The 21378-nt window shown below is 34.1% G+C and overlaps 1 protein-coding gene across 6 annotated transcripts in view; it reads left to right on the top strand.

The window, feature by feature from the left end:
- Positions 1 to 2850: 2850 nt before the first annotated feature.
- The window catches only part of LOC126811152 (uncharacterized), an 81000-nt gene continuing 62472 nt past the window's right edge, over positions 2851 to 21378 (top strand). For 2 of the 6 annotated variants that reach the window (XM_050536652.2, XM_050536647.2), the window contains exon 1: positions 2853 to 2999. The gene's annotated coding sequence lies outside the window, so the exon portion shown is untranslated. Of the gene's footprint in view, positions 3000 to 18120; positions 18150 to 21378 lie in introns of those variants that run through there. The other 4 variants (XM_050536651.2, XM_050536653.2, XM_050536650.2 and 1 more) reach the window with 4 other exon arrangements.

Below are 21378 nucleotides of genomic sequence, written 5' to 3'. Positions count from 1 at the left end.
CAGGTAAATACATAACTCGTGTTTTATGTACACACGCATAATCTGTTTTGGTCAACCTAGATTATACAAGATGGTAGGGTATACACCGACTGTAGATACACCAGGAAAAGGCTACCAGAACACTGTTCTGTGTACACCACAGAACTGATGGCCATCAAAACTGCACTGGAATGGCTAGCTACTCAAACACACCAAAAAGCCGTAATCCTGTCCGACTCCCCAAGTAGCATCAAATCTATAGAATCAAACTCCTCAAAACACGGGCAGATCATAATCCAGCAAGTCAGGGACCACATTCAAAAAATTAAAGACAAATGGGAGGGGGTGATCCTTGCATGGATCCCTTCTCATGTCAATATCTTCGGCAATGAGGAAGCTGACAAGCTGGCGAAGGAGGGTTTGTCACTAAATGAAATAGACAATTTACAATATAGCAGTCAGGAATTTGCAAGCATAGCAATTCACATCTACTAATCGACTGCAATCAACTAAAGAAAGAACGCCAATCAATGATTGACAAATTGATAGGAAGGTGAAGAACACTCTGTCTCAATTCTTTCCTTTCTCCACCGCCAGACGATAGATATTGGACATATCAGCTCGTCTGGGATTTCATTGAGGATATAGGTATGACCAAACACATATAACGATAAAACTAATCAATTAAAATACACTCAGTAGGGCGGAGCGCTAAAAGGTCCCCTAAAGGGTAACGCCAACCGCCCTACACTACTAATAAAACTTTAATAAAACAAATATAATGATATCCGTAAGCCACAGAGCAGGGCGGGACGCAAAAAGGTCCCCACGAGGGAAACGTTCCGCCCTGCGCAAACCAATTAAATTAACCTAAGCAGGGTGGTGTGCAATAATGTCCCCAAAAGAGGGTAACGCAAACCACCTTGCACCCCATATTTGAAATAAAGAACTTTTTTTTAAACTATTTTTATACGCCCACATATTGTCGTATATTGCCGTCGCCCCCGCCCGTCCTTCCGTCTGTCGGTCCGTCCGTCCGTCCGTCCGTCCGTCGTCCACAATTTCTTGTGAACACATACAACATTTATCATCTGTTTGTTTTGAAATTGATATATGTTGTTTGCATTAGTGAGATAAAGAAGCCTATTTAATTTCAATAAATTCCGTTAATTTCTTCTGGGGTTATGACCCTTGTTTCACTTTGTTGCACCTTGTGAACGCTCTAACAACAAAAGTTATGAACCGATCTGTATGAAATTTATATGCATCATTTAAATTAGTAAAACAAAGAAGCCGATTGAATTTCAGCGATTTCCGTTGATTACATCTAGAGTTATGGCCCTTATTTCACTTTGTTGAATCTTGTGAACGCTCTAATGACAACAGTTATCATTCGATCTGTTTGAAATTGATATGCATCATTTAAATTAGTGAAACGAAGAAGCCTATTGAATTTCAGCAATTTCCGTTAATTACGCCGTGAGTTATGGCCCTTGTTTCACTTTGTTGTACCTTGTGAACGTTCGAACGACAAAAGTTATCATCCGATCTGTATGAAATTTATATGCATTATTTGAATTAGTAAAACTGTTTAATTTCAACAATTTCAGTAGATTACTTCCAGAGTTACGGCCCTTGTTTTAGTTTTTAGAACCTTGTGAACCCTCAAACGACAAAAATTATAATGTCATCTGTATGAAATTGTCTATTAAATCCCCCTAATTACCTACAAAAGAATAAATATGCGACAACCCTTGTCGACTGTCGGACGATTTAGCTGCTGTGGGCGTATGTTTTGTTGCCTGGCAACCTATCTTTATTTACACGATCGACCGTATGAATTTACGATTAAGAATGCCATATTGAATTTATTACTTTACTTTACTTTACCCTATTTTAATTTTATTTTTACTTTACTTTACCTCTTTCTTCTTTCTCTCTTTTCTGGTGCTGGATTCTTCCTTCAGAGAACCAATAAACAAAAGGAACGAATAACAAAATAAAGACGAAATCAACCACCATACCAGACAACAAAACCAAATGGAAGGAAGAATGGACCAGGCCATACACTCACCAACAAGCCCCAAGGAATAGTTGCGCCGCCCTTCCATTCAACCGGACAAATCGACCAGACCGACGAAAACGACCCAAATATATATATATATATGTACATACCATGTCTAAATGTTCGTCCAAATTCGTGTCTGCTTTGTCAAATGTCCGTATTGCCTGCATGTGTGTAAATGTTTGTGCTTGTCTAAATGTTCGTCCATATTCATGTCTGTTTTGTCACAAATTCGTCTGTTGTCAATGTCTACTGGCACTTGTTTATTCTTTGCACCTGTTATCTCATGTCTCGTCCTGTTATCTATTGTCTTCTGTACATATATATAAAAACCTAATTATCCCTTTTCCACTATTTACATTGTAAATATTTCACTATGTATATATAACATGTAATTGTCTGCGATATCACCTCGGTGGAAGCGGACGTTAAATAAAGCTATTTCACACACACACCATTCAGAGCATATCTTCATCTGTCCTGTAAAGTTTTATTATTGGCATCTTTGTTTTGATTAGCAGAAATTTGATTACGTATTCTTACTTTAAAAAGTGTTGCTTTCATGTTTTGTTTATTAATCTGTCGTGCTTTTTTAAACAAAATAATCAAATCTTTCATGGAAATATAAACTGCGCTTTATAAGTTGAACAAATTTATTGGGAACAAATAAGATCAAATAATTGTCGTACTGAAAAATTGTCCACAGTGAAAATAGTACCTCCAATTTATCTCCCCGCTTATAGTGTTTACCTATCAAATATCACACAAAGGGTAGCCTCGACCTGGTATTGTAACCACACCTACTTTCTTATACAGGTGTGTAGATATATACATATACTATAAAGAAGAAAATATATCTCTCGTCTTTATAATTCAAGGTATATATATTACTATATAGTATGTGATTTACAAGGACTATATCCGTTCACTATGCTACTATAACTGACCCATACAGGTAAGAATACCTTCACACTTTTTACAGTTGAATATCTTAGTAAAGATGTTGACAATTAAATATCACTTTAACACTGCTATTTGAAACCATTTTAAGCAACTCTTATCGTGGTTAGAAATTTTACCTTTGGCTACAAGTGGGCGGAAAGTGTGATGGCGATGAGTACGCATGTATTATTTTTCAATTTTAAAATGGCTTTTTAGGCCTAATGTCGTTTGTTTCAGTATTTCTATTTATTGAGCAAATTACACCCCCCCCCCCCCACACACAGAACGAACGTCGAACACTACTCCAACGACAGTTGAAGTCTTTTAAAGAAATATCAGTTTACATTTATATAGGCCATCCATAATACATATATATATTAATATTATCCGCAATAATGAAAGCATTGTATACACCCCTACACATTTTGTTATTTGTGTCAAAATAATGCCACACATGAAACCAAACACAGACACAAGATTTATACAGGAATATTATTACAAATTGAATCGTTAATGACATTTTAATTCCCTATGGAAAAATGCTTGAAGGATATTCTTCAAGAACAGATCCAGAACAGGCTTTAGGTCTTTATGAACTTCAGTTGTTCCATCAAGTAAATAAGATCTCCACAATTAATTAGTGATTACTTCTGAAAGATAAAAAAATATGTTTCCGTATTTTGCAACGAATAGGACAAGTTAAACATTTATAAAAGATGGGTGTTATTTTGTTGGGTATCGTCCAAATTTGTTTTATCTAGACCCTATATTAGACTTTTTACATCTACACAGAACAATTTCTTGGCCCCGATATCCTTATAACCATATAATATTATCACCAGTTTATTGTAAACCTAACGATGATGTAGCTTAATTATTTTGATAAAAAGAAATCTTTTAAATCTATTAATAAAGTGTATTTTTGATATTTTTACTTGGGTGAACACACAACTAACCTTCAGAACGTGTTATGGTGTTCTATTATACGATAATATAAAATACAGTAGCGGAAACAGACTTTTAAAATTACAAATAATTATTTTAGTTTTATATCTATTTGTGTGACATTATAAATTTTAATAACATAGTTACTGTCCTTTTTACTGCGATGAGAGAAGGATAGTATATATTATAGCGTGCCCGTCTTCTGGAAGTCGCACATTATTTTGTTTTTAACAAGGTAATGAAAAGTTTAAATCATAATGTAGCCATTTTATGCTTTTAAAACGACCTGTCATATCCATGGTGGTTTATTAAGTACGGGTAACTCTAGTGTCGGCATAATAAGCCATAGACTGCATCACCGATATCATGTCTGTCTAAAGTTAGTTCCGCTTGAAAACAGACACGAAGCTAGTTGACCGACATTTTTATTCACAATTCGACGATTTTAGTCGAAACCACTAAACATACTTCGAGGATTCTGAGGACTTATTCTGCTTCCATTTAATCAAATTAAAAATGTTTATTTAGTCTTTGGGTATGAAAGATGTAAATCGGATTAGAACCGCATTACCAAATAGTATACTAATCTTTGACTATGGTGGCTACTAGGGACAGAGATCTATTCTCAAAATAGATAGTTCTCTGTGGGCAGAATGGGATATCATCTGATAGGCAAGAGCTGTGTCTCGAGGTCTACAGGAGTAGAAATATTTTACCAATTCCCCCCGCTATGATAATAAGATGGCTTCAAGATAAAACATCTTGGCGTATTACTCACCAAAGTTCAGATTATTTATGATTATTTATCTACCTCCTAGAAAGTGTGTTACAACATTAATATAATTTCTATCTTAATGTAAAGCCCTCGGTACAGTTTTAATACAGTCTAGCAGAATAATAACCTTGCTTCCAAAATTCTAATTGGATTGGAATTCTCGTTGTATCTCCCGGGGTTTATAAATTTCATTGCAGATAGTTGTCTGGCAGATGATTTCCAAATCTGGAAGTGATGTTAGCTGGCTATAAATCAACTAAATTGATCAAATTCTGCGGGGTCAACATGATCTTTAATTGAATAGTTTTTCTTTCCCTGACATTCAAATAATACATAGGACGTGCTGCTTTATATTAATTATGTGTGTGTAATGTAATTAGACTTCCTGTAGAGATGTAAGTACATGTAAGTAATTCAACAGTATAGCAAAAGTTGTTATCAAAATGCTCGGGGCAGAATTTACTGTTTTCCCCGGGAACATTAGATGGCCAACCCATTTATTTGAGATGTTCGTTTATGTATAGTCTAGATGTCAGAAAGTCGAAACCATTGCTGTTCCAATAATAGGCATGAACGTGACGTGACAAGGAATATGGTCGCCTGCCTAACCTCATGAGTTTTCTCCGAGTCCCTCCCACTAAAACCCACTATGCGAATTATTTAAATAAATATGCAATTTATGAACTAGTTTCTGTTGAGTGAGTTTTAAACAAACCTTGTAATCTGGCTTTCTGAAATTTAAGTCTCAGCCATTGCGGATTCAAGAATAGGATTTTGAATCCTAATAACTCCTGCCACCACGCGAAAGTAATGGCCTAGTTTGTGTTGAGTAGACGTTAAACCCTATGTCCTTGTATATACTCTTTCTATAACACGCCCAGCATCACTTATTTATCAGTTTTATATAAGCGTATGTTAATTGAAGTAACATGTTCTGGAAAGAGTAAAGCAATGTTTAGACGGTTAACAAACTGGTGAAGTATTTGTAAGGACAGCTGAATACAAAATGAACTATTTCACACAGTTGACTTAATCTGCAGACCCGAAATTTTAAATGAGGACAGATGCTCTTTTTTGAAAGCAAAATAACAAATCTAATATAATTAAGCCAACAATTTTATTGTTTACCCAATCAAACTGATCATGCCATCGAAGCAATTTGATATTTAGATGTGTATGAACACAAATTAACGTGTTTTAAAAATGCAGATGAAATGCAAAGATGATTCGACATGAGCTGTAATTGTATGCTGCTCCCCGTGGGCGTTTTTATGCAATGAAATTTTCTCACTTACTTACCCCCCCCCCCTCAACCCCGCCAATTCCTAAAAGGTATTGAACGGGTTGAAAGATATTTCTTAGATTCTAAATCAAATATGTTTTGGATAGTATGTATACTGGTGATTTTACGAAACCTACAAAGCAGGATAATCTTGATGCATATCTTATATAACAATATATAAAGATATAAAATTATTTTTATAATCCCATCACCACCCCATATAATTATTAGCCTACTAAAAGCTAACGAGACAATATATAATGCGTAATTTATTTACAGTTTATGGGATTATTATACAGCAAACTATATTGTTGTATATTAATATAAACTGTGATTCCTCATTAAGAGGTATTAGTATGAATTATTTTACAGCTTGTACTCAACCTCACTTCACCACATTATGCCACAACAAGACGTTGTTTTTCTCCACCGTTGATAATTAGCCGTGTAGCTTCAATCAGATCCTGAAAGTCGGTACCGGTGAAGAACCAAAGGGTTGTGCACCCAGAAGGTATATTGTACAGGTAATTTACACGTAATCGAATTTGTATCACATCTAGTAGCAATTCGGTTTTTGTTTTCTATCGTTTCATGTTCCATTATTTCTTTTGTCTAATCTATATTACATCTGACACTACGTGTTATGATGTCGAGTTATGTTATATGTAAAGAACCAAAGTAAATACCAATAGTTCACACAATCCCGTCGGACTCGGTAGCCGACATGACCTGGTTACTTACGAATTGGACCCGAATGACTGAGTAGGTCTACCGTTGTACTTGCAAAAATATAGAGATCCATGCATTTATTTTATAGCTAAAACGTAGAGTAAAAAGACAAATTCTACCACTCTGCACAGCTTAGTCGTCCGTGTTGTTTTCGCGATTTTCATTTTTTGAAATAATTTATATATTGAACCACGACATTCATTACAAGCCTTCAAAATTATCCATAGACCACTCTGAATTGTGATAGGTTTCATCTCTATGATTAATCAACAAGTTTGAAAATAGATGTCAAAACCTCTGATCTTTAGGGGAATTACACGAAATAGGACTGATCGATGGATAGAGGTGTCGACAAAAATAAAAATATAATCGCAATTAATCTGTGATACAAAAACTATTACCTAGCCTTGGAATAGTCATCATAACCCAATCTAATCTTGAGAAAATACAGGCAGGTTTATTCCCATTTATACTAGACCAAAAGATACATATCCGTTTCAAGTCAATGGATCAAGAAATCTAGAAAGATAAATATTTTTATTCCTAGCCCATCGCTTGAAATCGAAGAAACCCTTTAGAAACAGTTCGATTATTTGGACTCTGAGTGCGTTTAGCAGTTGCAATGTTCCGGCCATTTGACATTTTATTGTTGAGAGTAAAATAGCCGTTTAGTTACATTGATTCGTTAACCTCAGCTGTTGATATTTAATGCGTTATATCTCAATTGTCGTCATCGATCTAGAACTGTAATACCCAATCATACCATTCAGACTTATAAAGTGCTTAATTACTATGAAAGAAGAGATTAGTGGAGGAGATTGAGTGATATGTGTATTGGATTTGTATTTGATTAGTCATATAAATGTTAAGTATCGTGACTTGCCGGTTACTTGTACTAAAAGTTTCCTTAGACGAATGAAGCACATTTTACACATTTTACTCATTCACCACTCACCAGGGAGGCGACGTAAGTATACTGAGTTATTTGATAAAGTTAAAATATTTATTTTAGGGATCAGGTGGGTGTTGTTTCTGTTTATTGTTATAATATTTGTATTATACGATTCACACCACACCCTAATTCAATTCTACATTCACTCATTAAATGATTAACTTTTCTTATAAATATGCGTAGATACTAACATAAAGATATAGCACGTATATATACTTCATTCAAATTTCACAATGGTTAGCTTACTCATTCATAATTTGAATAACTCTTCGATGTGGAATAATAAAAAGCGCATCACACCGGCCTTTCTTTTGAATATATAATACTACTCGATTCATAAATATCCCGATTAATAAATTTCCATAATAACGGCATGGGTATTTGTAATGTAACTGATATATATTTTGTACCCAATTTAAATTATACTTAAAATGTTTAGTTTTGATAGGGCAGTTATCTTGTAAAATTCGCCACTGAAACGAAATTCTAGAATTTGTAAACCAGTTAACCATAACAGTTGTTCAATGTACAAACACAATTGATGATTGACATAAACTGATGTATGAATGATATCAAATTATCCTCCAAAGATTAAGGTCACTGCACTCAGTTTATACCTGAGCGTATATAGGTGTGACATATCGAGTATTTAAAATTACGCAATACATTTAAACCTATTAAGAGTAAAAATAGACAGATCATGGCCCTTGCTTAATGCCTATATTAAAGCAGCAATACGTCTATTAAAGTTGAAATCATTTATTGTCATCAATAAGTCTTGAATAATATTCATATTGAGTTAGAAATTATGATGTTTAAGCTCTGCAACTTGCAATATTCTCGAATTATGTTTATTGTTTATCTCTCAATGACGTAGTTAGTATACTGTAAACAGACGTTAATTTTGGTTGCCAACCAATTTAAGAATTAATGTTTTCATTTGAGAAATATGGAGGTTTGTAACTTTTAATAAGTTAGTAGGTGTTGTAACTCCATCCAAAGACTGTTCGTGGTTTATGTTTATAAATTATTATCAATATGGTTACTTTGTGAAGTTACTAAAATGAAATCTCTGTAGACCTTTACGATATATCAGTGAAAATGAGAGTACAATTACATAAGATTTGGTTAAAATGTAAATAGCGTTCGTGTTTGGATTAACGAATGGCAAACTGGGTTAAGGTCGAGCGTGAGAGCGTATAAAAGAATATAAAAATATTTCAGGGGGAATAGTACGTATTTCCTAAGTGTCTCCATATTGTTCTTGATGATAACGACAACATAATCTTTCTTGAAACGTTGGCCATATTAAATTCAGTAATTGCATTCCTTAAACGTTTTATTTAGTTAGTCCATGGATGATCTGTCTGTTTTTGCTATATAACTCTATCGCCAAATCGTTATTATTTTAACCTCTCTGCCCTAGAGTAATTGTTGATCTTAATCTTATATGTGACCGTGAAATAAGTACAGATTTTGACCACTATCGTTAACTCACAGGGAAATGTAGATTTAGAGGTTAATCGTGTTATACATGCCAAGGATTTATATGATCATAGATATGGTGGCTGAAAGCGTCCATTTAGATCGGCGGGTTTCTAGATACAACGCGAGAGTCGCCGTTAAGCCAGCACGACGAAAAAGGCGCCGATCGGCGACTTTTTCGTCGTACTACCTTATCGGCGACCCGCGACTTTCACAACACGAGAGTCGCCGTTAAGCCACGCGCCGAAAAAGTATATAAAACATTTTATATTATATTTATTAAGGAATCTGGTGTTTTGTCAACATAGATTTTCTTTAAATCTGAATATGAATAGTAATAGTAATCGGCTTAAAACATTAAAAGTACTAAGGGCAGGTAGGATCAATTGACCACTTTTTTTTAGATACCGCTATTATTGATTTTATTTTAGCAGCTTACAATCATAGTTTTTGCAACCATATAAACAATTTTAATTAACCAGTCTTTGAATTTATTGCAGTGCTGATGATCTTGAAATTTGGTTACTATCTTATCCTTTAGTTTTACCCATTCTCTATATATCAACTTTAATCGATTTTTCGTGATCTAATTCTGTTAAGAGTCTGGCCAAGTTTGAAAGTAGATGGGTACAATTATTTGATTTATTCACGCGGTCAGAATCATTGAATCAACATGTACATTTGAAATCTAACTGAACGAGGAGATTTAACCATCAAGTCAATAAATCAAGTTCCTTTTAAACTCATAAAGCAACAGTTACTCTATTAAATCAATGTCTGATGAATGGGAAGGTAGGTTTAATTTTTCATCCTTCTTACTTTGATTCGCATCTCAGCAAGTTATAAATCTCAAATAATTAACATGGAGCGAAATGAAAATTTCTTTCCATTTTTTAAAGTAAACCTATAAAAGAACAAAAACTCGATTTAGATCAAATAAAATGCTGATTTGGGACGTGTTAATTTGATTAGTGATAGGACAATTTTACGATTAAAACTTATTTTCGAATTATGAAGGGGAATCTGTTTGTCTGGTAATTTTAGCTTATCTTTTGGCTTAAACTGTCGACAGTTGAATACAAAATTAGCTGTATCTCAACATTGACCCTATCTGCGGACCTAAAATTTTAAACCGAGGCAGATACTCACCTTAGAAAACATATAAATACATCAAACTAAATTAAATCAACAATTATATTTTCTGTACAAATCGAAGAAGTTTTTTCTTGTCAAGTTCAGTTGATGATTGTGAGATGTAAAGTCGGCGTTATTATGTTACAAAACAAGCCAACAGTGAGGCTGATGTCCCCCGCCGAAATTGCAAAATAAATAGATGACACATATTAATTAATCGCACATTTATTTTTTTCACTAAGTTTCATCACTCTCTATCAGATAGAATCAAGATTATCTTGTCCCAAACCATCGACAAATGAAATCGATTAGCTCTGCTTAGCTTCAGCTCGAAATGTTAATTATTGAACTCAGTCAAGACATTCACCTAATGAACATCTACATATACATCAAGTTTAAACATTCACCTAATAGACACCTATGCCAAGTTTGAACATTCTACCTCAATTAGAAGGAGAGTTATTGTGTTCCAAAGTTTCTACCAATCAAATTTCTTATTACTCTGCTTACCCTCAGCAAAACATGTTCATTATCGAACTTAGTTAAGGTATTCATATAATAAATCTATACACCAAGTTTCATCAATCTCACTTAATTAGAACTAAAGTTATCGTGTCCCAAAGCATCAACCAATCAAATTGCTTATCTCTGCTTACCCTAAGCGGAAAATGCTCATCTTCGAACTCCATCAAGGCATTGACCTAATCAACACATACACCAAGTTTGAACATTCTAGCTCAATTAGGAAGAGAGTTATCGTGCCCCAAAGTATCAACCAATCAAATTGCTTATCTCTGCTTACCCTAAGCGGAAAATGCTCATCTTCGAACTCCATCAAGGCATTGACCTAATAAACACATACACCAAGTTTGAACATTCTAGCTCAATTAAAAGTTATCGTGTCCCAAAGCATCAACCAATCAAATTGCTTATCTCTGCTTACCCTAAGCGGAAAATGCTCATCTTCGAACTCCATCAAGGCATTGACCTAATCAACACATACACCAAGTTTGAACATTCTAGCCCAATTAGGAAGAGAGTTATCGTGTCCCAAAGCATCAACCAATCAAATTGCTTATCTCTGCTTACCCTAAGCGGAAAATGCTCATCTTCGAACTCCATCAAGGCATTGACCTAATAAACACATACACCAAGTTTGAACATTCTAGCTCAATTAGGAAGAGAGTTATTGTGTCCCAAAAAGTGTGACGGACAGACAGACGGACAGACAGAAGGACAGACAGACGGACAGACAGACGGCCGGACGGACAGACAGACGGACGAACCCATTTTAATAGTCCCCTGCTTTCTTCGAAAGGCGGGGGACAATTAATACTAGAAGAGATCGAGAACGAAGGACGATATCTGTGTTTCACTGGGATTTACTTGAAGAACGAAAGGAATTAAATAGTGCACACTTGATAAATATAACCGGGCCCTTGTACAGTTCCCTTCATAAATAAAACCCCGAATGATTCGATCCATATTGTGAACACTATTTCAACGGTTACTTTAAAAGATATTTGATATGGGTGGTTCGATAGGCTGTATTGATTGTAAGCATGTTACTCTAATATTACTTCAAATAACCCTCTCTGTAAATAACGTAATAATATAGTTGAGAGGAGATGAACAATATGAATTGAGTGCTGAAACGTGTCCCTATTTAGAATGAAATACATAGCTTGACCGTAACTACCAGAAAATAAATGTCTATCTATTGACATATACCAATATTATGTAGCACATAGTTAAGAAGTGTAAGATTAACATGCTTGTTGATATTAAAGATAAATATATCAAAGATTGAAGACATAAACCATAATCATTCTCCGAAATGAAATGGATGGGGTTTAACGTCCTACTGTTCTGCACCGACTGGGCTATTGAAGACGGGCATACGCCATACAGTGTGCTATGAGAGACATTTTGCTCGGAAAACGGCCTACTCTTATTTCGAATCAAGGGTTTTTTACGTGCACGCTAATGTGTACAAGGGACCTCGGTCTTTCGTACCATCTGAACGACTATATATACGACGCCCCTTGCCAGGCCCTCCCGATGAACTATAATATAGTATTCTCCAATGTTAATGATTTTGATTCTTTTAAAAATGAACAAAGTTTTAATTAGAACTACGAACATAAACCAGAGACCAATATACACTATGTATTATTTTTACTAATCAATATTATGATATTTAATCAAATCTGTCACTTAATATTTGCTGTTTTCGGTGTTCGATGGTTTAGTGAGGCATAGTAAAAAAAATCATTTTTCGCCTCGCTCAGCATCGGCACAGATTACAAGAAATGTGCCCTCCTCGGTTACAGACATTCCTGTTATTATTTTTTTATATCAATGTGTGTATATTGAGTTGTAATTAAATATGCTTTATGAAATAGCTACATCTGCCTATTACAGGCCTTTCTCTTCGCCTCAAATGTTACATATTATTAATTAGACATTTATTAACGCATAACAAGGTCATAATCAACTCTCTATATCATCGGATGCTCGCGATTTTCAATGGATTGCAACAAGATCGTCAGTTAATAATTTAATTTAAAAATGGATAATCGAGACTTTGTTTATTATCGTAACAACGGTATAGCAATGACAACCGAGACTCGGATATTCTACAAACAGCCATAACTTCGCTCAGAATGAAGTAATTTGACTGAAATTTTCAATATATTCATTTTTCATTATTTTTAAACTATTATAGTGAGAATTGCCAGCTCTTTATCTATCTCATCTTTAAGTTAACCCACTACCTTGGCAATAACCACTGTTATTTGAAATAATTTTGATCAAATATGTATATGATAAAGCTATCGTATAGATCATTCACGTTTAGCGAAGCGAAGCATAGACTTAAATGCTCTTGTTGAAATCACTAGTATATGAGGAAATGAAAAAAAGACATGCTCCAATAACCTGTTAAACAAGATTAACAATATTTCATATGTTGGATGAATTAATCTAATAGCTTATCATTCTACTACATCAAAACGGTCTGATGTAGACATCATTAGAAATACTTGACTAAAGATTGATAATATAATATTAATAACCACTAATGAAATATGTCACAGACTGAAGTCTTTCTATAAACAGCATTTAGATATATGACAACTACAAACGTCTAAGATAAGTCAAATAACGTGGTGTGCCTTGGGGATATATACATATATGTCATAGTATATCTTAATATCGATGAATCATTCAATTAGCCTACTGGATAAATGTGATTTGATTTAATGTTGACTAACTGATAAAATACCAAGGTTGTATAAACTTCTTATAGAAGTTCGAGGTAAACTTTCAATTTATTACCTTCTGACATAATGATATAGTTTCTGTATACGATTTTGGATTTTATATGGCGACTGAAATTCGTTGGTGTGTTTGATTTCTTCAGACTACTCATGGTTCTATTGTATTTAAATTCTTTCTGTTTCATGAATTGAAAGAGCGAATTTTAGATTCCTTTCTCAGAATGGCCTGTGGAAAAGTTTGTGCGGCTCTGCGAAATTCATTATATAGTAATTGGCACTTGGAATGTTTATAAATGTGTCAGTAACGGTAACACAGCTACTCTAAACCGACTAATAAACCCGTCACGGTGATGGCGGTGGTGTTCGGACAATACAACCCAGAGGATTTTTTTGTGAGCGTTTGATGTAGCATAGAATAGTATTCCCAACCTTAAGAGCGCGTGAAATCAAGGTAGTTCGCACGGATTCCGCTTAGCAAAAGGGTTCGGCGAAACAAACTAGAATTCAGTATATATGGAATTAATGGTATTTGGATTATGAATTTCAGTAGCTGATATCTATGGAAGACCAAATGGGACAATATTCTTGATTCTTGTTTCTACATTCCAGTTTGAACATTTTAGACACGAACGCAACATTCTAAACTAATGATTCTTGTTTCTACATTCTTATGTCAACATTTCATGCACAAAATCAACATTTTAAACAAAAAATTGACTTTATGTTTCATTTTCGGCGTTTTATCGGTAACTTTGGAAAAGTCTACTTTTGATTTCTAATCTATAGTCTGTATCAAAGTTGTACACATACGCTAACGCCCTCTGGTGTAATAATGTTGATAGTTCATTATATTTTTCTGGACATTTTCATTTCAAGATTTTAACTTCAAGATTTTTTGAAACGTAGAAAATATTTTTATAAGAGTTCAATTCCATATTTTTTTTTAGATACTTTCAGAAACCAATGAATTGATTTCTTTGTCGTGTAAAATTAAGAAATTATTTTTTAATTTTAATATTTAATGATATATAAAGGTTACCGATAAAACGCCGAAAATGAAACATAAAGTCAAATTTTTTGTTTAAAATGTTGATTTTGTGCATGAAATGTTGACATAAGAATGTAGAAACAAGAATCATTAGTTTCGAATGTTGCGTTCATGTCTAAAATATTCAAAATGGAATGTAGAAACAAGAATCATGAATATTGTCCCATTAATTGGCCTTCCATAGATATCAGAGTCCAAAACTACCGCTATTTAGATGGCCCACGTTAGGTTTATCAAACGGCCTTTTAAAATATGGTAAATCTCACTGAACGCAGTAAATGCATATAGGGGTTTCCAAAGATTTGTAAAATATCCCAAGGGGTCCGAGAGTGGAAAGGGGATAAGAACTACTGCTCTACCTCAATATGAGTAAACCCTTTTAACCATAAAATAAGCTACAAAAAGATAGTGTTTTAATAATATTATAGTAATTAAGAATCATTTTATAGATTCTATGGAATAATGAAAATATGTTGTTGACTACATTTTTATAAAATCTATTGAAAAAACATGATATCTTTAAAACAAACCACATATCAGTTTAATCAAATAAATGGGCGTTTATCTTTGATAAGTCTGTTTTTCATAGTTTGTTCGGTCCTCTGTAGTATCTAACCATAAACAAAATGGATCGCCGTCCGTTTAATACCAATAGCCGTCCATATCAATTTCCCCGCCCGTATTAATTGTATAGTCGATCTTATATACTCTTCAAAAAAAAGTTGCGGATATTGAAATGCAAATACCTATGCAGGTTGTGATATGATAAATAGTCATGGACACTTGACATGCTTTGAGAGTATGTTCACAGATGAAGAACTTATCGCCCCAACAGAACCACTGAGCTGCATGTGCGACACACAATAGCGCCATACACGTGTGAGGGGTTCATTGTCAAATTTGACACTTCATGGAACGGTTGATGAAAACTGCCACTTGCTGGTTTATCCTATCCATGTTTGCTTTCCTATCGGTTCTTGCATAAGATTTACTGTTTAGCGTATCTTTGCTTTAGTGTGTTACGTTTAATTTGATCGAGAGACGTGTTCGTCGACGGCAACGTCAACCGACAACACTGCAAGATGAGCGGGTCAGATTGCCCCAAATCGTGGTTTGACGGTTGATTAGGAGCATGCCACGACGAATTGCTGAATGTCTGAAGATTGGTGGAGCAATTACTCATTATTAAGACAAAAATCAAAAACGCCCATTTTCACTTTTGACGGTGTATCTCTTTGCGAGTGAAATGGGACCGTCTGATAAGCCGCCCTTATGAACTGTTTATTTTCATGTGTAGGCAATTGGCCTGTTATTAACATACACTGGTTACCTCTAATAAAAACAGCAGTGCATTTCCGCAGTTTTGTATTCTTTCTGAATATCCCCTACCTTTCTTTGAAGAGTATAAAATATGTAAAATATGACCAAAACATTATGTTATTTACTTTAACGAATTTAAAATTATTTATAATCTCTGTGATGAGTAATATGTATAATTTATTACACCATTTATCATGTGTAGTTTATTATGATGATAATCTCTTTTTTTTTTATAACACTTACATAGGCAGACGTATACAATCTGCAATAAATAAAAGATTTCCAAGCGACTAACATGGCGGCCACTCTTCCCAACTTAAAGGAGCTAAATCGCTAACGTTTGGGACCTAGAAATTGACACAAATGGGTTGCAACGCATATAGTAATGTGATATGAATGTATATAAACTGATTTACATTCAATCGTTTCTGTTTTTACTGTACATGTAATTTCTAATCATCAGCTATGTTCGGCGAAATACGCCAGAAGCCTCAATCGAATGGCAATCTCTAGCGTCTAGTTATTCCAGTCTACACCGATAGTATTTATTGCGCATGCTCTCCAGATGGGAATATGACGTTACCGTTTGATAAGACTTGTGGAATATGTCTAACCTCGTTCTTCGAGTCCCTTGTTACAAATGGCGCTGAAACGCATTATGGTACACGATTCGTGTACTAATGGTAAAGTGTTTATTTTGTCTTAAATATTGGATATCAGAAGCCCAGCTTTTCCCGGTAAGATCACAACATAAATGTTGATTTAAATTGACAAATAATTCGTGTTTTCAATGTTGAAGACTTTGGATGATATTGAGTTAGAGACTTATCTACTTTAAAATGGGTCCACGTTTACTGTAGAACTTTAGGACATATAACATCGCATGTAATGGTTATACAGAACACTGGACAAGTTGCTTATAGTGTTTAACTAGACTATGGGCGATGATACAAGTTGTTTGTCCCGAACTCTGGGACGTTAAGCGATCTACACTGAAAAAAGTTTCTGCATTGTAACAAAAAAAATATCCGTGAAAAAAATTGCGGAAACAAAAATTACCAGGAAAATTTTATCCGTATTGTTTTTCCTGTAATTCACAGAAATTCCTTCAATTAACATAAATTCCATTTTCAAATACAGAAAAAAATTATCCTGGTAATTTTTGTTTCCTGAGTATGAAAGTGATAAAAATTTCATTGAATTAACTATTGACTTTATACGCGTATGTGAAATAGCTTTATTTAACGTCCGCTTCTACCGAAGTGATATCGCAGACAATCTTTATATGCAACCTCTTTCCGTTAATATAAGAATATGGAATATCCTAATCGAGAGATGAGCGCAAGGCACACAACTCATTGTTAAGTATAAAAATAACAATAGTTTGAGTGAATAAAAATCCATTCTACCCCCCCCCCCCTTCCTACCTTCAGAATTGGATACTTACTAACAAAATATTATACAGTAATACAATAATTATGAGATCAATATATACAGAAAAACTATAACAATAATTCATGAAACCATACAGGACAACAAGATCAAAGGGGGTATGGTTTCATTAATTGTTGTTATAGTTTTTCTGTATATATTGATCTCATAATTCTTGTATTACTGTATTAGCTAGATAACGTTTGGAGAATACTCTTCGAAACGTCGCCCAAACAAATACTGTGTTCTGTTCTTCTCGCCAATAAATGTTATTAATTGAAATTTGGATGACAAGAGAATCGTAGAGGATATAGTGAGTGATACATAGTGGTTAAGGATAAATCTGTACAGCTGTATACAAAATAGACTTAATCGGATATAGGCCATGCTGTAGCCCGGGGAACTAACACGACACATCAATCATTTTTAAATATTTTATGAGAGGTGATAATAAGTATGGTAATAGTATATCTTTAATTAATCTAAAGCTAGAAAAGATTAGTCTCAACAATATACAAATTGGATCTACAGACAATAGGCTGCTGGACACAATAACTCATTTGTACACTTGTCCCTTTAGGCTATTGTTTTCCTTTAATGACACAAGGATATATTTGAGGTCAATTTTTGTCTATTGATATATTAATCCGTCAAACAATGTACAATAAATCACTACACGGCACTATGAAGTAGAGGTTGTTAGAGAGAGACGGTGTTAACGTGGTGACCACATTTGGATGTTATAAGAATAGTACCAAATCTATATAGGAGCACGTAGTCTGTAAGTTACATATATTGTTATTTACAACCGTAAGACAAACATATTTATATAATATCTATGTCACAAAAGGTCCCAGGATGCACGAAAACTTGCTTACATGACTATTTATAAGATACGACACAAAATTGGTTTAAAGTCTAATAATTACTTTTTGATTTAAAATGTATACTATCTGTGCTATTCCTGTACTGGTTATGTTTTGTTGTACATTTTTCCTGCATTGTCTTCCTCAATATATATAGCAGTAACAGAAATATTCTGTAATATAAATGTCTTGTACAAATGTATTGTACAGTAACCCTTTGACTCCCCCGTCATCCATTTCCATATCATAAGTTAATTACTATTCATTGATATAAAGATGCATTAATGTAAGTGCTAAATCTGCCTATTGCAGGTTTTCATTTCGGCTTCAATTATTTAGACATTTATTCACACGACTATCTAGACCATCGGATGGCGACGATTTAAACGGATTGAAATGCGATCGCCATTTAATGATTTAATTTAAAAATGAAGAAGCGAGACTGAGTCTCGATTAAAAGGTAACGTTACAACGATAATAAACAATATGCCACATCTTCTCAAAACTTCAAACAGCGATATCTTCGCTCAGAATAAAGTAATTGGAATGGAATTTTCAATATATTAATTTTGAGTTATCTATTTTGAAACTAATATAGCAAGAACAGCCAGCTCTTTATCCAAATCTTACATATTGCATATTTAAGCCTTATTATTGAATGATTTCAAAGTGTGCGATAGAATATCAGCGATTTAAAGGAAGGAGAGAGATATAAGTTATTAACTAGGGACCTGTTATCAATATAATTTCATATTCAATATATTTACTAGCTAAGAAATATGTTTGTTCTATTGGGAGGGGATGATATTGTCAATATGCATTTATATTCTAAGATAAGACATTCGCATTATGCAAATCAGAAATAAAATGACAATTATTTGTCTTATTTGCAACATTAATAAAGTTATATATTTGTCATAATATATCAGAATGAAGATTTGTCTTAACATTAAATCGGCAGTTTAAAGAAATATGGGTGTGGAGGACATAATATTAGGTTAATGTTACTTATATCTGAAAATGGATATTCTTATACAAATGTAACTTGCGAAGTATAAGTAAATAAAAGAAAACCAAGTACGAACAATTACACCCACCAGTTCTTCATCATAATGATTGTTTCCCTGGGTGTTTTATTAGTGGACACAAGGTTTTGGGATTAGGCAGGGAGTGACTATATTGTAAATAATGATCGAGATCTATAAGTTATCGAATATTCGTTGCAATTATTATACTGATCTGCTGCTAATTGACAATATTAGGTTTGTATTTTATAATATTGTGTAGTATTTAGTGGTATTTGATAAGTATTTGGCAGTATTGGGTTATTATTTGCTTGATTTTGGGTGATATAGGGAGGCAGACATCGGAAATCACATTTCCCACGATATATCTCACTATTTTTGAAACAAATCAAGTAATATGCCCATTAGGCACCATTATGTTGTAGTATTGGGTAGTATGTGGTGATATTGGAGTGGTATTCGGGTGGTAGTGGGTGGTATTGGGTAGTATTGGGTAAATCGCCCCGCCGAAGAATCCTTTAGCTTTGTCAGTAATCGTAAACAAGTGACAATGACTTAAATATAAAAACACTTATAATCGACAGGGGCCACCTCTGCCGTACTTTTTAAAAATTTGATGAACATCTGCCAAGAATGTTACCTTGAAGAGAAAGTACGGTTATGATAACATATGGTTGTCAATAATCGTTTCAATCAAGGGTCACAACTCTGGTCTGTGGCAAGTTATGCATGTATTTCGAAACGTAATTAGTAGTAATAACAAACTGTTTTGATATACAAAAATGCAAGAAATATATTTGTTAGTAATTTAAATTACACTAAAGATCGGAATACCTTACTGTTGGATGTTACAAACGGGGATATTTGTAACGATAATGAATGTGTGTCCTACTAATGAACGGTCTTACTTATCACTGACAAGAACAGTCTTACTAATCACCGACAAAAACGATCTTACCAATGACCGACAAAAGCGTTTTTCGTCAAAAGCGCCTAAAGTACATGAGTTGCAAACACAATCTGATTAAAACACAGATCCTATTTCGTTTCGTTGTTTATAGTTTAAAATTTCGTTTTATTTGTCTTTACTACACTAGGATCTGGAAGAGTTGTTATATAATCCGCGTTCTGTTTGATGTGATGGATTAGCCAATGAAACGATCTGTTGCAGCGAGTTCTTGGCGTGCGATGCACGGAACTGTGGGTATCCTACTAGAACACATCAACGCTGATTGGTTTATCAAATGTATGACGCCATGGGGTCAAAGGTCACCCTGACGCAACCCCCCTCTTCAGTTTGACAGATCTTCATGTAGTAGAGGCCATCGGAAGTATAAAAAAAAGAATCGAAATATAGATCTGTTGCAAAAAGTGACCGGCGAGGAAAGCTATGTTATAGATACACACCATGTCCATAATTTAAATGTGTTCATAAAAAAATGACAAATTATGCATTATTGAAGTTTTGATCTATATTTCATTCCGGTTTTAAATTTGGTTGGCCTACTCTACATGTATATCTTACCACTCAATGTTTTTGAAGTCTAATTTTAGCCACTATGATTACGATTAAGGCCATTAGTGTCCTAGCGTATTCATGGTCAAGGTAACAGAAGAGAAACATCTTATAATTGCATATACAAATGAGTATTTTGTTACAGAATTCATTATGTAATAAAATACAGCACACCAACGGCCCAAATTACAACAAAATCATAAAATACAAACATACAGTAAGAACAGGCGAACTTTACCAATGGAACCTGTTAAAGTGGCCGACGTTCTAAAAGCAAGAAAAGTTTATCAGTCATAAGATTGTGCCTAGATGTTCTTGATCAATTCAAGGCAAGCTCGGCTCTGCGGAGTTACCTCACTTTACCAAAATGGCAGCTTCCCATGTTGCCAAAAATTCAAAGAATGGAATGCGAGTAATAATACTTTTGCATTGGCCAAATAAATGTATTGTTTTTTTTTTATTTAGGAAAATTTTCCATATAAATCATCGTGTACTAACTCATATTAAGATTATTTAATATAAACCAGGATCTTGACTAGCTATTAGAAGTTAGTGATCATTTTAATGCTCCGACCCCTTGCTGGAAGCCTTAAAGCTTCGTCC

This window comes from Patella vulgata, chromosome 2, assembly GCF_932274485.2.
Source record: "Patella vulgata chromosome 2, xgPatVulg1.2, whole genome shotgun sequence".
Taxonomy (NCBI): Eukaryota; Metazoa; Mollusca; class Gastropoda; family Patellidae; genus Patella; species Patella vulgata.
Note: the sequence above shows the minus strand (reverse complement) of the source record. Positions and strands in the feature narration are given on the sequence as shown.